Source organism: Mytilus galloprovincialis, chromosome 10 (assembly GCF_965363235.1).
Source record: "Mytilus galloprovincialis chromosome 10, xbMytGall1.hap1.1, whole genome shotgun sequence".
Lineage (NCBI taxonomy): Eukaryota > Metazoa > Mollusca > Bivalvia > Mytilida > Mytilidae > Mytilus > Mytilus galloprovincialis.
The window spans coordinates 78,296,538-78,319,348 of NC_134847.1; the positions used below are offsets into that span (position 1 = coordinate 78,296,538).

The window sequence follows — 22,811 nt, forward strand, 5'->3', positions numbered from 1 at the left end:
AGTAACAATGGTCAAACTTTTATGAATTTAAACCTGTTATGTCTTCAAATTGGTAATTTATATACCATGTTTATCAAATGTTATTAATTAAATTCATTTTCCCTTTCCAATTCCTTAAATTGTCAATGCTTACCATCTAGACTACGTTCATAGGGAAATACCCCAAAATGGTACCCCAAGGGGAAATTCCAAACACTTATTTTTAATAATATTTGTTTCATATTTTTATTATTTTTTAATTTTTTTATCGATTTCAGTATAAAAACAATATACGTATAGTGTCTTGAAATATGAAATTTATTTGTATTCGGCACGAAACGGGAAAATGCTTGGTAGAACCTCGCATTTTCCCGCTTCTAAGCCTCATATAAATAAATTTCATATTTCAAGACACTACACGTATATTGTCTCTTTGAAAATATGACGGACGTATCATGCGCTCATGGCGCAGCTGTTTAGTAGATAATGCTATTAATGGTGATCTCGGCATGGAGTTCTGTTCCTTGGCCCAACCCCACATCAATAATTTCAGGAAAAATATTTTTTACCACGTTCATACAGTTGAAGATTTGATATAGTGTCTCTTTCTGGCAGAACATTTTCTCTTGTCATCAGGTTCACAGCAAGTACTACTCGACCCAACCTCTTCTTTTAATTGTCTACATGTTGGTGTGTTCCAATTTCGCTCAACACCAGGCACATATTTTACCTTTTCCTTTCTCCATTAAATGGCATTTTGCATGAGCAATTGTTGTGAATGTGTAGCTGTTAAACCAAGAGTTCCAAATGGTGAAGTTGAAATCATCCCTTCGTAAATTTTACGGAAGCCATCACGAGTTGGTTGACCGTTATGGAATAACCGTTTCACAAATGATATCGTATATGTTTCTTACGTCGTAACTACAATCCCCTTCCCTTTCATGAATGTGACCTACCGAATTAGACTATTTACCGGATTTGTAATCACATAAGCAACACGACGGGTGCCACATGTGGAGCAGGATCTGCTTACCCTTCCGGAGCACCTGAGATCACCCCTAGTTTTTGGTGGGGTTCGTGTTGTTTATTCTTTAGTTTTCTATGTTGTGTCATGTGTGCTATTGTTTTTCTGTTTGTCTTTTTCATTTTGAGCCATGGCGTTGTAAGTTTGTTTTAGATTTATGAGTTTGACTTTCCCTTTGGTATCTTTCGTCCCTCTTTTAAATATTACAAAAAAAATCATTTGTAAAATTTCAACTTAAATAATTTATTACAATGACCAATTGATGGAATAACTTCATTTTCACAAGTTCAGTAGAGCACTGGGGATGTTTTCAACAGTATTATTTATGGTTATACCTCGAGCGGTAAACAAAACACATTCTATTGTGTTTATAGTACTTTGAAATACATTTGTCATGGAATTGTTTTCTGTAGATAAATACAACCGTTTGTGTCTTCTTGTTTGAAGAGTAATTCAGGGAAAGCTACTCCTGCTACACAGGGGTAACTAAAATGGGCTTTAAATTGAGATTTTAGAGTTCATCAGTTGTTATTTTTAATTTTGATAACATTTATTTTTTCTGAGATCAAGATTTAGTATTTGCAGACAAATAAAGCATTCTTGTCAATTTCAATGTTTTTTTTGTATCAATACCAAAAACAGTAATTTCGAAAAACCATGTTTTAGAAAAATTTTGCAAAATTGTCAAATATACCCTTCCCAATTTTTTGTATTTTGATTTAGCAATGGTTAAACTATTTAAAAATTATTTTAGCCATATTGGGAAAATCTGGGTTGAAAATTTTCAAAGCCTTCAAAACAGCATAAAATTGGTTTTGTAATACACATGGAATTTGACCCTTTTTGGAGCTAGGTTCTTGATATAACTGCTATATAATATATTTTTTTTAATGCAATTTTTAAGTATGTCGTAACCATACTTATTCATAATAACAAACACAATTTTCTTTTTTATTCTCATAATGGCTGTATTCATCTAACTGAAATTGCACATTTTTTCCCTTTTTTCCTTACCAAAATTGACCAAAAAGTGTTTAAGTCGTTACCATAGCAACCACATAGTTTTACATGAAACTGGTTGTATTTTTCAGTATATCTCAACTGTTAGAACATTTTTACAAATTTTGAACCAATTCTGTGACATGTCATTTCCACATGATTTTGATGCTTACAGAGAATGACTCTTAAATTGCCTTTAAAACCTTGCATTGTACAAGAAACACGTATGTGTTACAAATACAGAAACAATAGTTTTCAATAGTATTTTTAATCGTTTTCTGTATTTTAATGTAATCATTATGTAATTGTTTGCGCTAAATATACTATAATATATTTTGTAACTTAAACTATTATATATGAGTATAACGTTGACTTGTCACTATATTGTTTTTGTTATGTAACTTAATTTGTTAATGTTGTCAATGTAAAAAAAAACACACCATCAACATTTCCTGTTGTTAGAAGTAATCATGTTCATATAAAGTTAAATTGTGTTTGATAATGATAAGAAATATGAATAAGATCCATTTCCATTATTGTGTATGTGAACGTTGAATGAAATTGATAGAAGTAATAAATTTCAAATAAAATTATAATTTTGTTTGAGAATGAAAATTTTATAACTATTTTGAGACGAGCGTCACTGATGAGTCTTATGTAGACGAAACGCGCGTCTGGCGTATTAAATTATAATCCTGGTACCTTTGATAGCTGATTATAAATTAGATCCATATCCATTATTTTGTATGTAACGTAGAATGTTAATGAAATTGATAACTGTCATCCCTTAATCTTTCCTTTGCCAACAAAGGTATCGATGGCGTCAACTTAGGCAATATCCTTCATCATAAATTAGTTCAATCGAAAATACCTCCTTATTTCAAAGACCAGTCTGTACCGATCATTTCTTATACCTATACCAAACCTATTGCAACTAAAATTTTCAATTACAAACACGTTTTGCAGGATCTCGATATTGACGACTTCAAGTTTAAACCTCCTGATTGCACTTGTGATAGTTCCCAATTCACATATAATCCTGCTGGCCACGTTATTACCGGTGACCTCAACATTGTTAATAACACTTCTCTACGAAATGTGTTATCGAAAGGTCCGAAATATCGTGAGCCTAAATCCATCAATTGGAAATACTACTTTAAAATTTTGATGAATTCAGTTGCGGATTATGCCAGGCAATGGGCTAGGCGCGAGAAGGAAGACGTAGACACTCTTTCCGAATGGATTAAGGCAGTGAGGTCGTTGATACAAATCAGACTTAAGAAACTGAATGGGTCTATCAATGCCCATGCTACGTCAATCTTTAAAGACCCAAATGTTGCAAAACACCTATCCTACCTCCATGATAAATATGTTGTTGTACCTGCAGATAAAGCCCCAAACAACATCGTTTTTGTGTGTAAAACTCATTACATTAACTGCTTGATAAACGAATTAGGTATTGACAATTCACTTGGAAACTCAACATATACCCTCACGACACTTACCAAAGAGGAAATCCTGGATAATCATAGGTCTGTTCTGTGTTCCTTTGGAATTTCAACCAAAGATGAAGAACTGGATCTGCCATCACTGTATTGGATACCTAAACCACATAAGTGTCCTTACAAACAACGGTATATTGCTGGGTCTTCCAAGTACTCCACGAAACCTCTTTCTAAATTATAAACATCTATTTTATCAGCAATCAAAGACGGGCTTCAAAGTTATTGTGAAATTGCCTATTCTAGAGGGGACGTTTATCAGATGTGGATACTTAAAAATTCCAAAGATCTTTTAGAGTACATACAATCTAACTCTCTTTCATCTTGTAACTGTATTAAAACATTCGACTTTTCTACTCTTTACACTAGTATTCAACATTCCAAACTAAAAGACAAATTGAAAGAGTTGGTATTACTTTGCTTCGTAAAGAAGAATTGCCAAAGTAGATACAAGTATCTTGTCTTAGGGAGGGATAAATCCTACTTTGTAAAGGATCACTCTGATTCGAACAAAAAATTCTCTGAAACTGATATTATCAAGATTCTTGATTTCTTGATTGATAACATATTTGTTACGTTCGGAGGACGTGTTTTTCAACAGACTGTCGGCATTCCAATGGGAACAAACTGTGCCCCTCTTCTTGCCGACTTGTTTCGTTATTATTATGAGGCTGACTTCATGCAGGAATTTCTAAGGAAGAAAGATAAGAAGTTAGCAATATCCTTTAACTCTATTTTTCACTACATAGATGATGTTCTTTCACTAAATACTTCAAAATTTGGTGACTATGTGGAACGCATCTATCCAATCGAGCTAGAGATAAAGTATACTGCAGATACAGTTAAGTCGGCCTCATATCTTGACTTACATCTAGATATTGACAATGAGGGTCGGTTGAAAACAAAACTTTACGACAAAAGAGATGATTTCAGCTTTCCAATTGTGAACTTTCCATTTCTAAGTAGCAACATTCCAGCAGCACCTGCATACGGGGTATATATCTCCCAATTGATACAATATTCTCGTGCTTGCATTTCCTATCATGATTTTCTTGATAGAGGGTTGCTGCTCACAAAGAAGCTATTACACCAAGAGTTCCAAATGGTGAAGTTGAAATCATCCCTTCGTAAATTTTACGGACGCCATCACGAGTTGGTTGACCGTTATGGAATAACCGTTTCTCAAATGATATCGGATATGTTCCTTACGTCGTAACTACAATCACCTTCCCTTTCATGAAAGTGACCTACCGAATTAGACTATTTACCGGATTTGTTATCACATAAGCAACATGACGGGTGCCACATGTGGAGCAGGATCTGCTTACCCTTCCGGAGCACATGCGATCACCCCTAGTGTTTTGGTGGGGTTAGTGTTGTTTATTCTTTAGTTTTCTATGTTGTGTCATGTGTGCTGTTTTTTGTTTGTCTTTTTCATATTTAGCCATGGCGTTGTCAGTTTGTTTTAGATTTATGAGTTTGACTGTCCCTTTGGTATCTTTCGTCCCTCTTTTAAATGATATTGAGCTTTAGCTGAATAGCAGTATAATCTATAATTTTCTTTTCTGTTGGTAGGTTGATAATATGCATTAAGCGTAAATGTTTTTTTCTGAAACAATCCAATTTGCGCTTGTTCCTTTTTGTGGAATAAACTTAAATTCAACTTGTAGTTGTCTCTAATTATTCATTCTTTTCACCATTTTCTACATTTGAAAATTCATGTACAAATCAGGAATATCACAATTGTTGTGCATTCCTTTGATGCTTTTTATCATTTGATTTTGAAAATTGATTAGGAACTTTCCGTTTTGAATTTTCCTTGTAGTTCAGTACTTGTGTGATTTTACATTTTGCTTTTGTGTTGAGCAACCTATGAGCTAAAGTTCATAAAAAAGAATAAGTACTGACTAAAATATTACATTGAAATATAACACAATATGTCAAACCAACTCTTCAAGGATTGCAAAATTCACATTCCGAATAACAAAACAATCCTCTGTCACCGTTCCTTGTCTCTATTTCAGTTGCTATGTTGATCTTATAATTTCCTATTGAAGGTCAGTAGTTCACTCCTCGCACTCCGGTGTACTATGCCCATAACAGTTTGACTAATAAGAAAATCGCAATAGCGTAAAACATGGCGTTAAACACCAACCATTAAATCAATATTCACCTTCCATTTCTTCCCCACACTTCGATTCCTTTCCTCCTTAATGTTCACTTTAGGTATGTATGGGGGATGGATCGATATACCGTTATTTTTACATCAAAGTGTGCTGGTTAACTGAACTTTAAGTACAATAAAACTGGTTCTTCATATCTTGGGAAGCCGCCAATATATATTCCCTTAATTTTAAATTGCATTCATACATGTTTGTATTATTTACACATGTTACAATAACAGTCAAAATCTGTTCTACAAGGATCACCAGCTCTTCACCTTTCATTTGATACTCATAACACTCAACTATACATTTTTTCTAAATATTTCTAAGTTTTATTGTGGATTTAGCATTTCTTTCAATAAATTACAGAAAACCGGAAAGCATGCAGGGCAAGGACAGTCCAACTAGAAGGATCTGGTAGGGGTGATCCAAATCACAACACCCCTGGTAGAACAAAGGAACTGGGATGTAATATTTTAAATAGGTACAACAAAACAATAAATCGGTAATAATCATTATATGTGTGAGTGTGTTTTATTCGAAGTGTCATGGTTTCATACTTTAAACAGATCAGAGGCGAATACCAAATTCATGTATTTGGTTTTGATGTTATATTGGTTATTCTCATCGGATTTTGTCTAATGCTTAGTCCGTTGCTGTGTGTGTTACATCTTAATGTTGTGTCGTTGTTCTCCTCTTATATTTAATGCGGTTTTTTGTCAATAGATTTATGAGTTTTGAACAGCGGTATACTACTGTTGCCTTTATATATACGACGTAGTTCAATTATTGTATTACTGCACAACAAATATGTTAAAATTGATATGAGCTAGAAATCCAACTTTTATAGATTCAGAACTACAAACTCTCCTGGACGTAGTGGAAAAGTGTCGAAAAAAGTAAATTTTTAAGGGAATTCTCAAATGTTTCAATCAATTGTGCTACGAAACGACCATTTAACTCATATAAAAATAAGGGGGAAGGAGGTTATGTTTTCTGATCCCCATTGAAAAGGGGAGGGAAATATTGTGGTCATGAAGTTGACAAAATCATTTCTATTTCTAAATAGATCTGTTTGGCTTTTATTTTCTATTCCATTTTAAGCATACATGTAAATCTTTTGATTCGGTTTTTATACATCATTTTCTTTCAGTTATTCTGTTTTGAGCTCTATCGATGAAGGCAAATCTAGATTAATAAGTGCTTTGAATGCATGACATTGATTTATAAAGTTGTTGGTTTTTTTTTCTTTCTTTCTCATGTAATAGATACTTTCAAAATCATGTGATAATGTATATGTCAAAAAGGTTTACTATGCTCTGTTTATGTTATTTGACCAGCCTCTTTTTTCAATGCCATTTACATAGTTTGTCGGTGATAAGAGCTATTTTCAATTGTATTAAAAACGTAAATATTACTGCTTGATATTCCTATGATACTAAATAATATGACTGAATTATATCTTAATGTTTGGTGGAGTTCGTGCTTGTTTTTGTTTTTTTATATCTGGTATTTTTCATTATTTTGTATCGTTTTTCTGTTATTGTCACGATGTTTTCAGTTTGTTATTGACGGATAAGTTTAGGTATCACTATAGTATATTTTGCGTTTGTTTTGTTGAATTCATTTTCTTAAATTTTAATTTCAATCACTGCAAGATGATAATGTTTTTATGCTTTAGTCGTCTTTTCCTTTCATTTAACTTGTTGGTGGTAATGTCAGGTTATTAAAAGAATATGAGAAGAGACATCTTTACAGAAGAAAAGATATGATTATAATTGAAATACCATATAATAGATCAAAATGTGTTAAATTTAAGCAATAGTTTTTATCATTTATTATGATTTTTTAGGCAAACGTATCTAGCAGATCATTTCCCAATTATATGTATCCATGCAGCAGTTGGTTTGGTTCCTGGAAAAAAGATTATTGGTTATTTTTATAGTAGTATCATAGTTCCTGACGAACTACATGTAAAAGATCCGTTTTATTCTTAATGTAAAGGCAAATGACACAGTTTGACACTTTACTACAGTAACAACAGTATGAATAACATATAAAGATAATGCAAAGATTAATTTATAAAATTTTCTATATAAATTATAATTCATCAAGTAAAATAGCTGTAATGTCTTAGTATGATTTAATTTACCATTCATGTTTCGATACTACATATTAACACTGGGAGGGATTAAATGTTGTTCTTTATTTCTTTTAGTTTTGATGTGTATTTTGAAATCGTATCGCTTGTCCTAGATCATAATTTATCAATTGAAGGTTTAGAATTTGCAAATCGGCTGAGCCAAAGCATCATTATAATTATTTGTCAAAATACTGATTATTTTCCTCACTTTAAGAACCGCTAATTATAATACACTTATTCTATGATTTATGTACACATTGTGTGCGTCTTAATTGTTAATGCACATTTTAATTCCACTTTTTCTGTACTGAAACTTTCATTAACAGGTACGACTTAATAATATTAATGTCGTAATCTTTTTTTGTGATTCTACTTTTTATAAGTTGATACATTCAATACAAAACATATATTATTTTAGATTATTTGTATACTTTTAATTTGTAGAGCAATCATTCGCAGAAAATGGTATATTTCAGAAAAGGATATCTTCTATATAGAAATCAATGAAATAACACCAACTTCAGATTACTTTATAATAAATATGTACAATGTTATAGTCAGAATAACTAATGTCATTGTTATAGTAAACAACTAAGAGTAAAGTCAAAGTAAACGTTCTTGTCAAAACAAAAAGCATTGTTCACCTACTTACCACATAATCCACAAGATAAAGGACACCTGATTCTTAGGATGACATCAGCACATACATGTTGCTCAGTACATTTGACATATTGATTGTCAGCACATGTTGTTCCGGAGTTTGGAGAAATGGTACTTGTTGTAGTACTTGAAACTTGTGGTTCTGTTAAGCAAGTAAAATTACTTAATTTTGAGTAGATACCTTTTTTAATAAAAATATGTCTGGTGAAATAAACATCTTTCTATGTTATGATGTTTTACTATTATTACAGATACGGGTAAAGTTTTACTATCAATAAAATGTTTAAACCCGCTGCTATTGTTTGTACCTGTCCTAAGACAGGAATCTGATGTTCAGTAGTTGTCGTTTGTTGATGCGGTTCATAATTGTTTCTCGTTGCTTTTTTTCTTATTATATATCTTAGACCGATGGTTTTCTTGTTTGAATGGATTAACACTCGTAATTTGTTTTGTGGCCATTTATAGCTTGGTGTTTAGTTTGAGCCAAGGCTCCGTGTTGAAGACCTTACCTTGACTTATAATGGTTTACCTTTATAAAATTGTGACTTGGATGAAGAGTTATCTCATTGAACTCATACCACATCTTTCTATATTTATGTTATCATCAGTGTGCAATCTATCTCAGTCATAAACCCCAGTATAGAACTCAAACTTAGGAAGTTATAGTTTCTATAAGTTAAAAGACACAATCTATGTCAATCATGTTTCAGCATTAAGCCAACGTCCTATAGAAATGTATTCTTTAATACACTATGATTATTTTTCATTATCATTGTTCTATTATCATTCTTTACTAGTCAAAACAAACAACTTTTTGTAAACATATTTCTTTAACTTTAATATGCAAAAGATATGCGACACAAGTTAATCATACTGATGAAGTATTAAATATGCTTAGTAAAAACAAAACACGAATAAGGACATGGTATCAAATAAGTTATTCTGGTTGATTAGTTCAAGATTCTAGAAGATTGAGATGTTCATTTGACGGCTGCAAGTACTCCGTGTTGGAGACCGTACCTTGCCCTATAATGGTTTACTTTAATGAATCGTTACTTGGATGGAGAGTTGTCTTATTTGCACCCGTACTACATCTTCCTATTTTATTTTTTTTTTTAAACGATTGATGTCATATTAATTTAAATCCAATATTTCCTTTTTTTACCCTTTTTCATATAATTTCATAGGAGAACATTAGTCTTACACAAAGCAATATTTATATCTTATACATATCTGACATCTTTCCCGCTAGATAATAGTCGTTCATGTTTCGGAATACCAAATGTATCTAACCTACCTGTATCACAATTTACACCTGTGAAACCACGGTAGCACGCACATTTGTGTTTCAATGTATGGATATCCTGGTAACAAACCCCATGTAAACAGCAGAGTGAGCGACACACTGAAATGTACATATTGACATAACTTACGTTAAAATACAATAATAAGTTGTAAGCAAGGTATAGAAGGAGGTCACCGTTTTCCTCAATAATTAAATTATTACACGTGTCTAAACCAATCTAAGGAGTAATCAAGCATTTCTATAATGTCTTTGTTTTTTGAAAGACATTTTGCAGTTTTATGATCATTATAATTTGTAATGAGAGCTTAATTTTGACACTCATAGTTTGTTCCCAAGAGTATTGGTGTCATATGATTATTTAAGTATTCTTTCTATTGTGTCGGATTAACTGTTTTATTGTTTTTATTCCGCATGTTGTTTCTGATATCAATTTAGATCACAACCGGACCTAGGCCGTACATCCTCATCAGGTTCTCTGGTCAATATTTAGATTATTCATTTGATCTATAAATATGCTTGTATTTTACATCGGATGCGATTATCTTAAAGAGCAAAAAGGCTTAACTCTGTGGAAAATTAAATCGGAATGTCCCTAATCACATGGCAAAATCAAATGACAAAACACATCAAAAAAGAAAGGACAACAACTGTCATATTCCTGACTTTCAGGTATTTTCAAATGTAGAAAATGGTAGATTGAACCTGGTTTTATAGCTCTAGACCTCTCACTTTGTACAAAAGTCTCATCATTTCCGTTATATGTACAACGATGCGTAAACTAAACAGACATATTAAAAAAAATAGTCAAAATATGGGTACATCTGTCATCACCGTGTTACAAAAGAGATGAAAGATATCGAACAGACTGAAAAAATTAATTTGCACAAATATCAGTGCAAAAAAACATAAAACAAACCAGGAAAATATTCAAGTATGAAGTTTAAGTGTTTTACAATACAAATAAAATATTTCTCAACATAAGAAAGTAATATAAGGACAAGATATATTACCTTCATTTTCACGTCCATGGAGAGATGAGACATGTTATGCGTCGGAAGGTCGAATTGATAGAACAATAATATTACGTAAAAAAGATATAATTGTTGTTCATTACACTTCTTTTAAATAACAAAAATTATATGAAATAGTTTTTTTTATAAATTGAAAAAAATACCAATGAATAAATAATACAGTGTTGTATTTTTTGGACATTATTACTACTGTAGGTATTTATTTATATGAACAGTGTGAATAAACTATACAAAACCCGTGTTAATCTTGAAGAAGAAATTAAAAGACCGTTTAGAATCAACACCGTCATCTACGCTTAATATTGAACGCATTTTATAAGGAAAAAATGAATTCACATGTTGTACCGTTATTGCGGATGATGATCTCCACTAGATTTATCTTGTATAAAAACAAAAGCACATACCAAACTTAATACTAAGTTTTTTCGTTTGATTGATTTATATCGGGACCTTTAAAACGTGCTTTGGATACTTCCACGATATTTTACTAACCTACTTCAATCAATCTTATGTCTGGTAGGGGTTATTATTCCTTAAGTTATCGATTTAATAGTAAAATTTGGATTTTATGTTTAAATCTTAATTACATACTCGGAAGGGCTTTAGTTTGATAAATGGTGTCTGACATCACCCGGATAGTGTTCCATAACGAACTAGAGATAGAAAAGAGCTTTGAATAAAAGTTGCCCTACAATTATTTTAGAAGTACTTTCGTCTAATGTTATAGTTATGAGTATTGCAAGATCATATAGGCTGATACTGCTTAAGTGTTTCAGTGTTGAAATGATGAACGAGATTAATATAAATGGGAATTGTGTCAATTGGATACAGATGATGTCTCACTTGCCTGTTATATAACGCTATAAAGGGACATAACTTAAGAACAGTGAAAGTGACGTTTCACAAATTTGTTATTGATCAGAGTTTTGTAATAATAAGTAGTATACGTACGTTTCGTTATAACTAGTTGCCGCTACCTTAAGTTAGAGAAAAGAAACGAAAACGAAAGTTGTTTATTTGAAAAGGGGCATATTTCTAGAACGGTTGAAGGGCACAACTAAATTCAAATCTGTAGTTTGCGGTAATACGCATCGTGTATACGTTTCATAACATTTGATTGAGGCTAACTTAAGTTAGAGAACGCAAACGAAAAGTTCAGCATTTTTTTTCATTTATAAATGAGCATAACTCTAGAACGGTTATATTGACACCACCAACATTCAAACTTGATGTTTAATTTAGAAATAGGCATTGTGTATAAGTGTCATTGCATTTGGTTGAGGAAAACGAAAGTTAGAGAACGGAAGCAAACTTTAGGGCGTATGGACGGACGAACGGACGTACAGGCGGACCAGATGAAAACTGTATGACCCGTCTGCTACGTTAGGTCATAAAAATGAGGTTTTTTTTCCATTTGTAAAGGGGTGTAACTCTAGAACAGATCAATGACGCCACCAAAATTCTGCAAGTTTTTTTTTTCATTTGTTAAAGACATAACTCTGAAACGGTTTAAGTGACTACATCAACATTCAAACATGATCTGTATTTTGTGGTTGTTAGCATTGTGCATAAGTTTCATAATACTTGGTTCTTTCATAACACCTTTTAAGGCAAACCAAAGTACGAGAACGGACAAAAATAGCAATTTGTAAAGGGGCATAACTCCAGAAGAGTAAAAGTGACGCCACCGAAATTCCAACGTGATCTGTCTTTTGTGGTAATAAATGGTGTAAAATTATCATAACGTTTGGTTGAGGCAAACTTAAGGTTGGAGAACGGAAACCAATTTGGTGGCTAGATGTACATACGCACGGACGGACGAACTTACGGACGTACAAAAGGACAAGGGTAAAACTTAATGCCCTTTTCGCTACAACGGGGTCAAAAAATTATAATTTATGTTTTCTTTATATTTCATGTAACAACTCGTTTTGGAGTAAACAAATACTAGTGCTAATCGTACTTATGTGTACATCTTTTCTTGTTGATTAGTTATTTTTGCTATTTATAGTTTGTATCTCTCTATTAAGGATATTTGCTACTTTTTTTCAAAACAACAAGCTTTTTAAAAGACTGTTATAAATTGATAGTTTATAAATAACAAAACTACAAAAGATTCTTGACTTTGTTTTAAAATAAAAACCATTGAAAATTCAACTATAAATGATACTCTTTACATTTTTCATCTAAAGAGTTATTGGTACATGTTTTCTTTCAAAAACTATAAAAAGTATCAAAAGTTTTATTAGTTTTTCAAACATGACTTTTGAAACTATGCTTTATAAAATTATGAAAAGAAATGAAACGGTTGCAAAGCAAACTTTTTATTGACAATACAAGTTTTCAAGATGCAACGAATTTGAGAAAAAAATTGTCATTATGGGAAATTACTTCAAAAAGGTTGTCCTTGATGATTTACTCATTTGTAGATCTTATTGTAATTTTTGTCATTCTATGAGGTTTCTTTTTCTTGTCATGAATTTTTCTAACTGATTTTTTTTTATAATATCAGAAACTTGTTTCACTGCTTTTTCATAACCAACAACAATAATTTCACAAGCAGGTGGTTTCTGCACTCTTATGATTACATCTTCCGGATCTGATATGTGAATTTGCTGTAGTTTTTGCATGACACAACTCCAAGCTTCCTGTTTTATAGTATTTTTCTTTGTAACCAAGACATCTACATGTGTACTTAATTGCTGTCTGATATCGTCTTCCCAGGACTTAGCAAGTTTTCTACAGTCTTCTGTTTCTTTGGTTAAGGTGCACTCTATAACAATCTTAGAATCACTCATGGATGACGGCCAAGTTATTTTAGCATGACTTAGCTTAAGCTGTTGTTCAAGCTTTGCTTTATATTGTGAAGAATTGGCCAAGAAATGAAATTTATCTATGTCAATGTCTGATAGAATTAAAGGTGGCAATGATTTGAACTTTTGTAATCCACTATCTTCTTTACATCTGCCAATGATATGGGACCTTTGACAAGCCAGTAATGCATCTACAATAACAAAGAAAAAATGTACGTACGTTTCTTGTAACTTAAAGAAGAATATAGAAATAATTCAAGTTCTAAATGTTTAATGTTATATTTATAATTCTCATCGGACTTTGTCAAATGTGTTGACGTCTTTTCTATTATATTTATGTGTTATAGAAAGAAAAATTAATCACCGCCTTCATTTATTAGATTTAATTTTGTTCAACGTAATCTGTACGATAATTTACGTTTGAAGTTGGATTCATAACAAACTGGACATATATATATTATAGTTAATTGCTATTAATAAGTATTGCAATATGCATTGTGTTTAAATGCAATATCAGTATTTAGTTCTATTATAATCTTAAATCAATCCTAATTCTATCTTACTTTTGAGATATAGTTTTTCATATGTGACGTCATTTTTCTGCTGTTTCAGAAATTTCATAAATTCAAATGTGACGTAATTTTTGTGCCTTTTCACCATCGTATGTGACGTCATTTTTATGATTTACTGCTTTGAGGCCTGGACTGAGTCGGGTGTGTCTATTCTGTGTTGGTCTTAACATTATGTATTCGTGTTTGTTTTCTGTAATTAGTTAATACTTCAGTTTCATAATGTATATCTTTTATATTCATTTGATAAAATTTACTGTTTGCAATAGCATTAATTGTTCTAAATATTAAGGATGTTCTTATCCCAAGCATAAAAACATAGCCGTATTTGACACAACCTTTTTCAACTTTTGATCTTCAGTGCTGTAAAACTTTGTACTTTTTTTCAATTTCGATCTTTTATATCTGGGCGTCACTGGTGAGTCTTGTGTTGACGAGGCGCGTTTTTTTGGCGTATTGAATTTTAAACCTGATGCTTTTTGTCATCCATTAATCATGTGTTTCTTTGTCTAATACGTTCTCCTATTTATTTGTATTGTAGTCCTGTATTATTATGTTGTCATTTCAATGTTATATTTAACATTGCCATTAAAGCGCGAGGTTTGGCATGCCACAAAACCAGGTTCAACCCACCATTTTTTCTTTAAAAATGTCCTGTACCAAGTCAGGAATATGGCCATTGTTATATTATTATTCGTTTCTGTGTGTGTTACATTTTAACGTTGCGTCCTTTGTTTTCTCTTATTTTTGAGTGTAATTTCACATTGCGATAAGACGTGTCACAGTACTTGTCTATCCCAAATTCATGTATTTGGTTTTGATGTTATATTTGTTATTCTCGTGGGATTTTGTCTGATGCTTGGTCCGTTTCTGTGTGTGTTACATTTTAGTGTTGTGAAGTTGTTCTCCTCTTATATTTAATGCGTTTCCCTCGGTTTTAGTTTGTTACCCCGATTTTTTTTTGGTCCATGGATTTATGAGTTTTGAACAGCGGTATACTACTGTTGCCTTTATCTATAAATGTTGAACAAAAAATATTTCTGAATATCTTTTCAGATATTATTTATTTCTAGCATTAAGGACTTTTATTTGTATGGTTTTATACAATTATTGTTCCTAATAGTATCAACCGATCATTCATGCAAATAACTAATTAGACTAAGTGCTTTATATATATACAGTTCTATCTTGCTTCTTTCAATAAGATGTAGGTTTGTTTTGTTTTTTGTTTTTTGTTTTGTTAATATCAACATAAAAAGGTGTTGTTTGGTATTATAGTCTAGCACATTCGTACAGCCAAACATTTCAAGACCTGAACATGAAAATGTCTAACATGGTACAGCGCAACATCGTACGGTTCCTTATAAGTTATCATGCCATTCTCTAATGCAAACACTGAGTATTATGAAATAAAACTGTCTTGTTTAGTGCATGGGATCACATAGAATCTCAAACTTTCGTCAAATAGGAGGTAACAGATTCCTGAATTAGTTAAGCCAATTTTATCCAATAATAAAAATATAGATTACATCTTTTCTTAAAAGGCCATTGGCTACGATTTAAATAAATAAATAAGATTGCTTTGTGTTGGTTTAAAACATTTACACATCAAGGCAATTTTAATTTATCGATATATTCGAATTCTAACCTCACAAATCGAAATATAAAAATTGAAAGTAACAAATTCAGCTGCGCGAATCGTATTGAATCAAAAAAGTATAAATACCGGTACCGTCTCCTGCTATGCAATGAAATTGACACTAATGCACCAATCAGTAATAGAACACAATCCAACAAATTATTGGTTATTCATTTTTTTCTGAAGTTTTTACAGTTCAAAAACCTGTCGTTTGTGAGTTGAGACATAGAAATATCGTTCAGTCAGCCAATTCTTGGTTAGGTTGTATTAATGTCAGGGGCGTAGCTACCCGGAGGCACGACAGCACGTGCATCCACGTCGTTTTCACACACAAAAAAAAGCAGAAGAGAGAGAGACCGACTGTCAATCGGAATCGGAGACTTTTGGTGTCTTTTCCGTCTATCCCGGACATTAGTTTGACAACCTAGTTACAAGTGTTGATAAAGCTGTTTATTAGAAAAAGATCGTAGCTCCGAAATTGCGTGCATATTGATTCGGCATGCAAAAATAGAAATGGCAAAATAAAAATTTATAAATTGAATGTTAAAAGAAACAACTATGTTTAATTGATGAAATATCATTAAATAACGACATTTGGTTTCAAAATAATTGGGTTTTTTTTTTTTGGAGATTGACAAAATCGGAAGGTTACTTGTATCTTTTACAAGATTTTTACTTTTGAATTTGTAATACTCAGTCTAAGATATGTAGTTTTGGAGCACATTTTACATTGTACAGTTCATCAGTTTGGAATGAGATGTACCAATCGGCATTAGAATTATCAGATCCCTTCGATATCGTTGAAAATATGCCGAGGCGATGTGGTTGACAGACTTCCGGAGCCAATCACCCTGCAACCACGCCAAAACAGTATTGGAAAGTCTCATTATTATTTGCGTTCATAGACCATATGATAAGGCAACTGGAGAGTGGGGTCGCGTCAAGTTATCAGAAAATCGCTTCTTTGTGCTGTATCTGCTTCATCGTGTTGTAGGAAATATCACAAACGAACAAATCTCAATATTGTCTGAAACATACGAAACTGACCTAGCATGTAATTCTGACGAATTCAATTGGGAGGTCGCTCGATGCCGAACACGTACGCTGGTTTATAACATCTCGCGAGTGCTACCATGCCATGATGGCCCTGAGATCTATCAGTCACGGTACTACGTATGTAATTGAAAACAAATGTACGATCAGCAATGAACAACGAAAGTTACATAGCATTACTGCATATTCATCGGGATTTCAGTTTGAATGTTGACAAAGTAATAGAGAAGTTTGTTTCTGCCAAGACCCGAAGAGCAGATTTTGGACAATTTTGAGTAAATTATGTATCACAAATATGTGTTGTTTATGTATTACTATGTTCAGAAGATTTATTAATAGTTTTACATTCATAAATTTTTATCTACACATAGCTCCTCTTTTAACCGTCCTATGACCGAAAACCGGAAGAAAAAAAAATTTGCTGCATAATAGGGTCCCAAAATTTTTTTCGCCAAGCTCCGCTCGGCAGTACTTGCTTCCACATCGTTTCTTTCTAGCTACGACCCTGAATGTCAGCCATTGTCCATGGACCAATCTTTATGTAAGGAGAATACCTCTGCTAATGAAGTCCATGCAATTTCAAACTGCACATGCGCTAAGTATCAATTTAATACTGTAAACACCGTACACATTGTTTTGTAAAACTAAGCCAAAACACTTATATATTAATGGTTTGGAAGACAGTATTTTGATCCTGCCCTGCATTTTGTTTTTTTTTAGTTAATAGTAAACAATTGTCTTGTGCACGCGATCAGAATACTCAATGTATTACCATAACATAATGCCAATATTGAGGATGTAAACAGACGAAATACTAGAAAGAATCAATTGAAATCGGCCCATAAAGTATCATTCGTAAAAATGTAAAACATTTTTTTAGATATGTGTTAATCTATGACATTAATTAAAATAACTTAGATATATCTTCAATATATTATCGTACATAATTGTCTGTTCAATTATTTTTATGTTTATGTTGATAACGAATCAAATGATCAGCTGCAAATTTTTAGGTACATGTAATCTTGATGATTAATAACATGGCGTCCATGCTTGAATAACGCTATAGTCATAAATCGATTAAGCGAAAAGAAATTTGGGTTACAAACAAAACCCGAGGGGTAACCCACCAACTTTAAGAGGAAACAATGGAACAACAGAAACACTAAACTGCAACAAAAACAAACGACAAGAAACAAGTTTTTAAATATACTTTCATTTTTTAAAGTGGACTACTTATACATGTATAGGTATATTTGTTGATATTGTATTTCCTTTTAAAATTTCACTCTTACCACTAAATTGGCTGTCTTATACAAAGATAGTTATCATAGAAAATTTGCAAATAATTTAATTTCTAAATGAAAAAAAGGATGACTTATAGATATAAGAAGATGTGGTATGAGTGCCAATGAGACAACTCTCCACCCAAGTCACAATTTGTAAAAGAAAAACCATTGGATGTCAAAGTACGGTCTTCATGCATTTTTGCATTATAATAAAACAATATCACATAGTTACAAGGTCATAGTTTGAAATATGTTGTAAATTATAAATTTGTTAAAAGAAATAAAAATGCACTAACGTACATATCTTGCTTTCACACATTTTCAATTAAGAACTGTAACCCCACTAGTCAGCTGTTGACCAACTATTATAGGCATATTGAAAAAAAATAGATCTTGTCTTGCTGAAAATTTTTAATCTTTAATGATTTTTTTATTGTTTTGTTTTTTTTTATCTATTATATACAGTTGTTTTCAAGAAAATAAGCAACAACTAGTGAAGTTTTCAATATAATTTGCATCATCGGAAAAATTGGGAAAATCGTCATTGATTAAAGGACAGTTACTAATTTAAGGTTCTAACATGTTGACTGTTTTGTACATATAGTCTTGCTTATAATGCTTGCTATATGAGATTTCTATTCATCCCTAATCATAGTATACAAGATCATGTTTTCTTATTTACGAAACTTGACTTGCTTACTATGCATGCTTTTTTTAGTTGCTTTTATATCTATGACTGTGAAGATCATAGTAAAAATTGAATAAAATAGGTAAAATCTTCATTTTAGGGCAATAACTGATATATGAAGTTTGATTTTTTTATTGTAAATTGACAATACACAGGTCACGAAGGTCTGTCCCGTTTTAAGTATGATATGCAAAGCTTTATTTTACATTGTGCTCCTTTTTTAATCATGAATAGGCACCCATTTATTTAACGACATAACCCAGCTGTGATTCATGTATGGGTCTTTGTGGTCCAGTAGTTTCAGAAGAGATGATTCCTCTTTAAATAGTATTCTGTGTTTAGATAGTTCGGATTGTAATATATATGTGATGCGACTGTCATACAAGTGAGAGGTTTAGCGCTATAAAACCAGGTTCAATCCACCTTTTTTTAAATAAGAAAATGCCTGTACCAAGTCGAAACTATGACAGTTGTTTTCCATTCGTGTGATGGCTTTTGCCATTTGATTAGGGATTTTCCATTTTGAGTTTTCCTTGGAGTTCATTATGTTTGTGATTTGAATTTTACTTGTTTTTTTTTTTCATTATAAGATTTAATAAAAAAAAAAAAACGGGGGCGAAATATTCCAGAGGGACAGTCACACTCATAGATCTAAGATAAATTGACAACGCCATGGCTAACAAAGAAAAAGACAAACAGACCAATAATTGTACACAAGACTCAACACAGAAAACTAGAGACTACGCAACACGAATCCGACCAAAAACTGGGGTGATCTCATGTGCTCCAGATGGGTAAGCAGATCATACTTCATATGTTGCACCCGTCGTTTGCTAATGTTATTACAAAATCGGTAAATAGTCTAATTCGGTAGCTCATATTCGTGAAAAAGGGAAAGGGATTGCAATTACGACATAAGGAACATATCTGATATCATCTGTGAAACAACTCGTGATGGTGTCTGTAAAATTAACGAAGGGATGATTTCAACTTCACCATTTGGAACTCTAGATTTAATAGCTTCCTTGTGGGCAGCGACCCTCAAACAAAGAAATCATGACAGGAAATACAATCCCGGGAATATCGTATCAATTGGGAGATATAAACTCCGTGTGCTACGCGACGCTGGAATTATGCTACATAGAAATGGAAGGTTCACAATTGGGAAGCTGAAATCATCTCATTTGTCGTAAAGTTTTGTTTGCATACCTCATTGTCAATTTCCAGATGTAAGTCAAGATATGAGGTAAACAACTGTATCCATCTGTTGAATCCTTTATCTCTAGTTCGATGGGAGAGATGCGTTCAACATATTCAAAAAATTTTGATTTATTTAATGAAAGAATCATAGATTTTTTTACCATACCTGACATTGAGTTATTTTTTGTGTATTTGATACAATAAATTTAGACTTTGTTGGTATCACCCTTTTTGTTGACGCCTAATTACATGCATCGGTACAAAAAATAAATATCGCCCATCGTTATACAACTGAGCAAAATCATTTTGATAATGTTCTATTGAGGTCCTGTTTACTGATGCAATAATCTTATACGCCTTAAATTCTTCATTTAATACAAGTGTGAGCTATCTATAAAATCAAACATAAATAAGGCCGTACGTTTTCTCGTTTGAATTGTTTTACATTGTCTTATCGGGGCCTTTTATAGCTGACTATGCGGTATGGGCTTTGCTCATTGTTGAAGGCCGTACGGTGACCTATAGTTGTTAATGTCTGTGTCATTTTGGTCTTTTGTGGATAGTTGTCTCATTGGCAATCATACCACATCTTCTTTTTTATATGAATCCACCATTCTCTATATAAGAAAATGTCTTACCAATAGTTATCAAAGGTACCAGGATTATAATTTAGAACGCCAGACGCGCGTTTCGTCTACATAAGACTCATCAGTGACGCTCATATCAAAATATTTATAAAGCCAAACAAGTACAAAGTTGAAGAGCATTGACGATCCAAAATTCCAAAAAGTTGTGCTAAATACGGCTATGGTAATCTATGCCTGGGATAAAAAAAAAAATGCTTAGTTTTTCGAAAAATATAAAGTTTGGTAAACAGGAAATTTATAAAAATGACTACATTATTGATATTTGTGTCAACACCGAAGTGTTGACTACTGGGTTGGTAATACCCTCGGGGACGAAACGTCCACCAGCAGTGGCATCGACCCAGTGGTGTTAATAGTTATCAAAGGTACCAGGGTTATAATTTAGAACGCCAGAAGCGCGTAGCGTCTACATAAGACTCATCAGTGACCCTCATATCAAAATATTTATAAAGCCAAACAAGTAAAAAGTTGAAGAGTGTTGACTACTGGACTGATGATACCCTCGGGGACGAAACATCCACCAGCAGTGGCATTGATCAAGTGGTGTTAATAGTTACCAAGTCAGAAAAACACAACTGTTATCAGTATTTTTGTTATTTTACTTTCTACATCGTGATAAAGGTCCTAATATTACGTTGTTACCTGCTTTGTGTATTACCACGCTCCCTATCATTTGGGTCAATGCTATCTCATTCAACGATCCGTCTTCGAAAGTTAAAGAAGGAAATTCCATGTCTGACATTACGATGTTCAGCATAGATTGTATGGCCTCGTGTAGTGCTTGGCGTGAATTTAATAGCATCGTGTCTCCCTGCTTTTCAACAGCATTGCTTAATTTTAAAAGAACACTTTCTCCTCTGTCTTGTGCATCTTTCAGAAAACGTTCTCTGTCGGTTTTCTTTTGTAGATTGACTTGCTCTTCGGTTTTCACATCAGCAACTTTGTCACACACAATTTTGTCAATAGCGTTCTTTAATTCATTCCCTTTCTCATTCATTTCTTGTACTAAATTCTGGTTCATTATCAAATACTTTTTAGTTTTCTCGTCAAGATTTGCTCTCTGTTGCGCAATTGATCGGACTACATTCTTCATCTGTTCTATATCGTCCTTAAGATCTGTTTTAAATTTGAATGCTTCCTCGCTTGTTAAGGAAAAATCATGCTTATTATGCCTTTTCGGAAGGCAAATCTTACACACAAGCATAGAACAGGTAGTGCAATAATAAGTCATATTCTTGTTGTGTTCTTTGCATGTTAATTTTTTTTCTTCCGGGTTTATTTGTCCTAAATCTTGAAAAACATGATCTCTGCATGATTTTGACTTCAGATGAAACTCTTCACAGGTCTTACAGAAATTCTGTTCACAGTCTATACAATATCGTCTTCCATCATTAATTTCACAAATTTCACACTTTTGTAAAGGGACTTGTGCCATGCTGGTCGCCATTATAGATATGCATGTAGTTATGACGTGTTTACCATGTTTACATTGCCTATCGATTATTTATTCAGTAAAAGTATATATTGACCTGGAAAGAGTACTAGTATATATAATACTGAGAAGGGATGTATGAGTGTAGATATGATAACCTAGTATAACGTCTATTGATAGATGGTTAAAATTGACAACTACATTTCCTGGTTTCTTTAAAAGTTTAGTTGAAATAATATATGTTCAATGTGAAAGTGAAAAAAATCTAAAATAAACATCAAATGATCATGATAAAATGTGATAAATATATTATGTTCTGTTATTTGAAGATAAAATAGGAGATGATTCATGTTTTGTTAATTAGACGGAAGCACTTCAGCACTTAATGCAATATTGGTGTAACTTTTATTATGTTACTTATACATTTCAGACCATACAGTTATAGGTGATTTAAATACGTTGCTAACGGAAAATCTGGAAATCTGTAAAAGATACATTTTTCAAATTTAACTTGTAAACCAGTTCATGGACCTCTCTGTAAAACAGTCTTAAAATGACAGGATTACGTGTGCAGATTATAGGTAACAATCCTAATGTAAAAGTCAGCGAGGAAGTTTATTTAAATAAGATAAATAAGATCTAAGATCGTGAAACGTTAATTTATTTAAAAAA

General features: G+C 32.4%; 2 long non-coding RNA genes across 2 annotated transcripts; both read right to left on the bottom strand.

Moving 5' to 3' along the window:
* Positions 1-7,477: 7,477 nt before the first annotated feature.
* On the bottom strand, positions 7,478-9,018 carry LOC143049359 (uncharacterized). Its single transcript, XR_012970195.1, has 2 exons — positions 8,465-9,018; positions 7,478-7,583 (listed from the first exon to the last, which is right to left on the bottom strand). It is a non-coding gene; the product is annotated as an uncharacterized LOC143049359 (long non-coding RNA).
* A 4,099-nt stretch (positions 9,019-13,117) lies between these two features.
* On the bottom strand, positions 13,118-22,179 carry LOC143049360 (uncharacterized). The gene is made up of 2 exons (XR_012970196.1): positions 21,350-22,179; positions 13,118-13,813 (listed from the first exon to the last, which is right to left on the bottom strand). It is a non-coding gene; the product is annotated as an uncharacterized LOC143049360 (long non-coding RNA).
* Between the last annotated feature and the right edge of the window lie 632 nt (positions 22,180-22,811).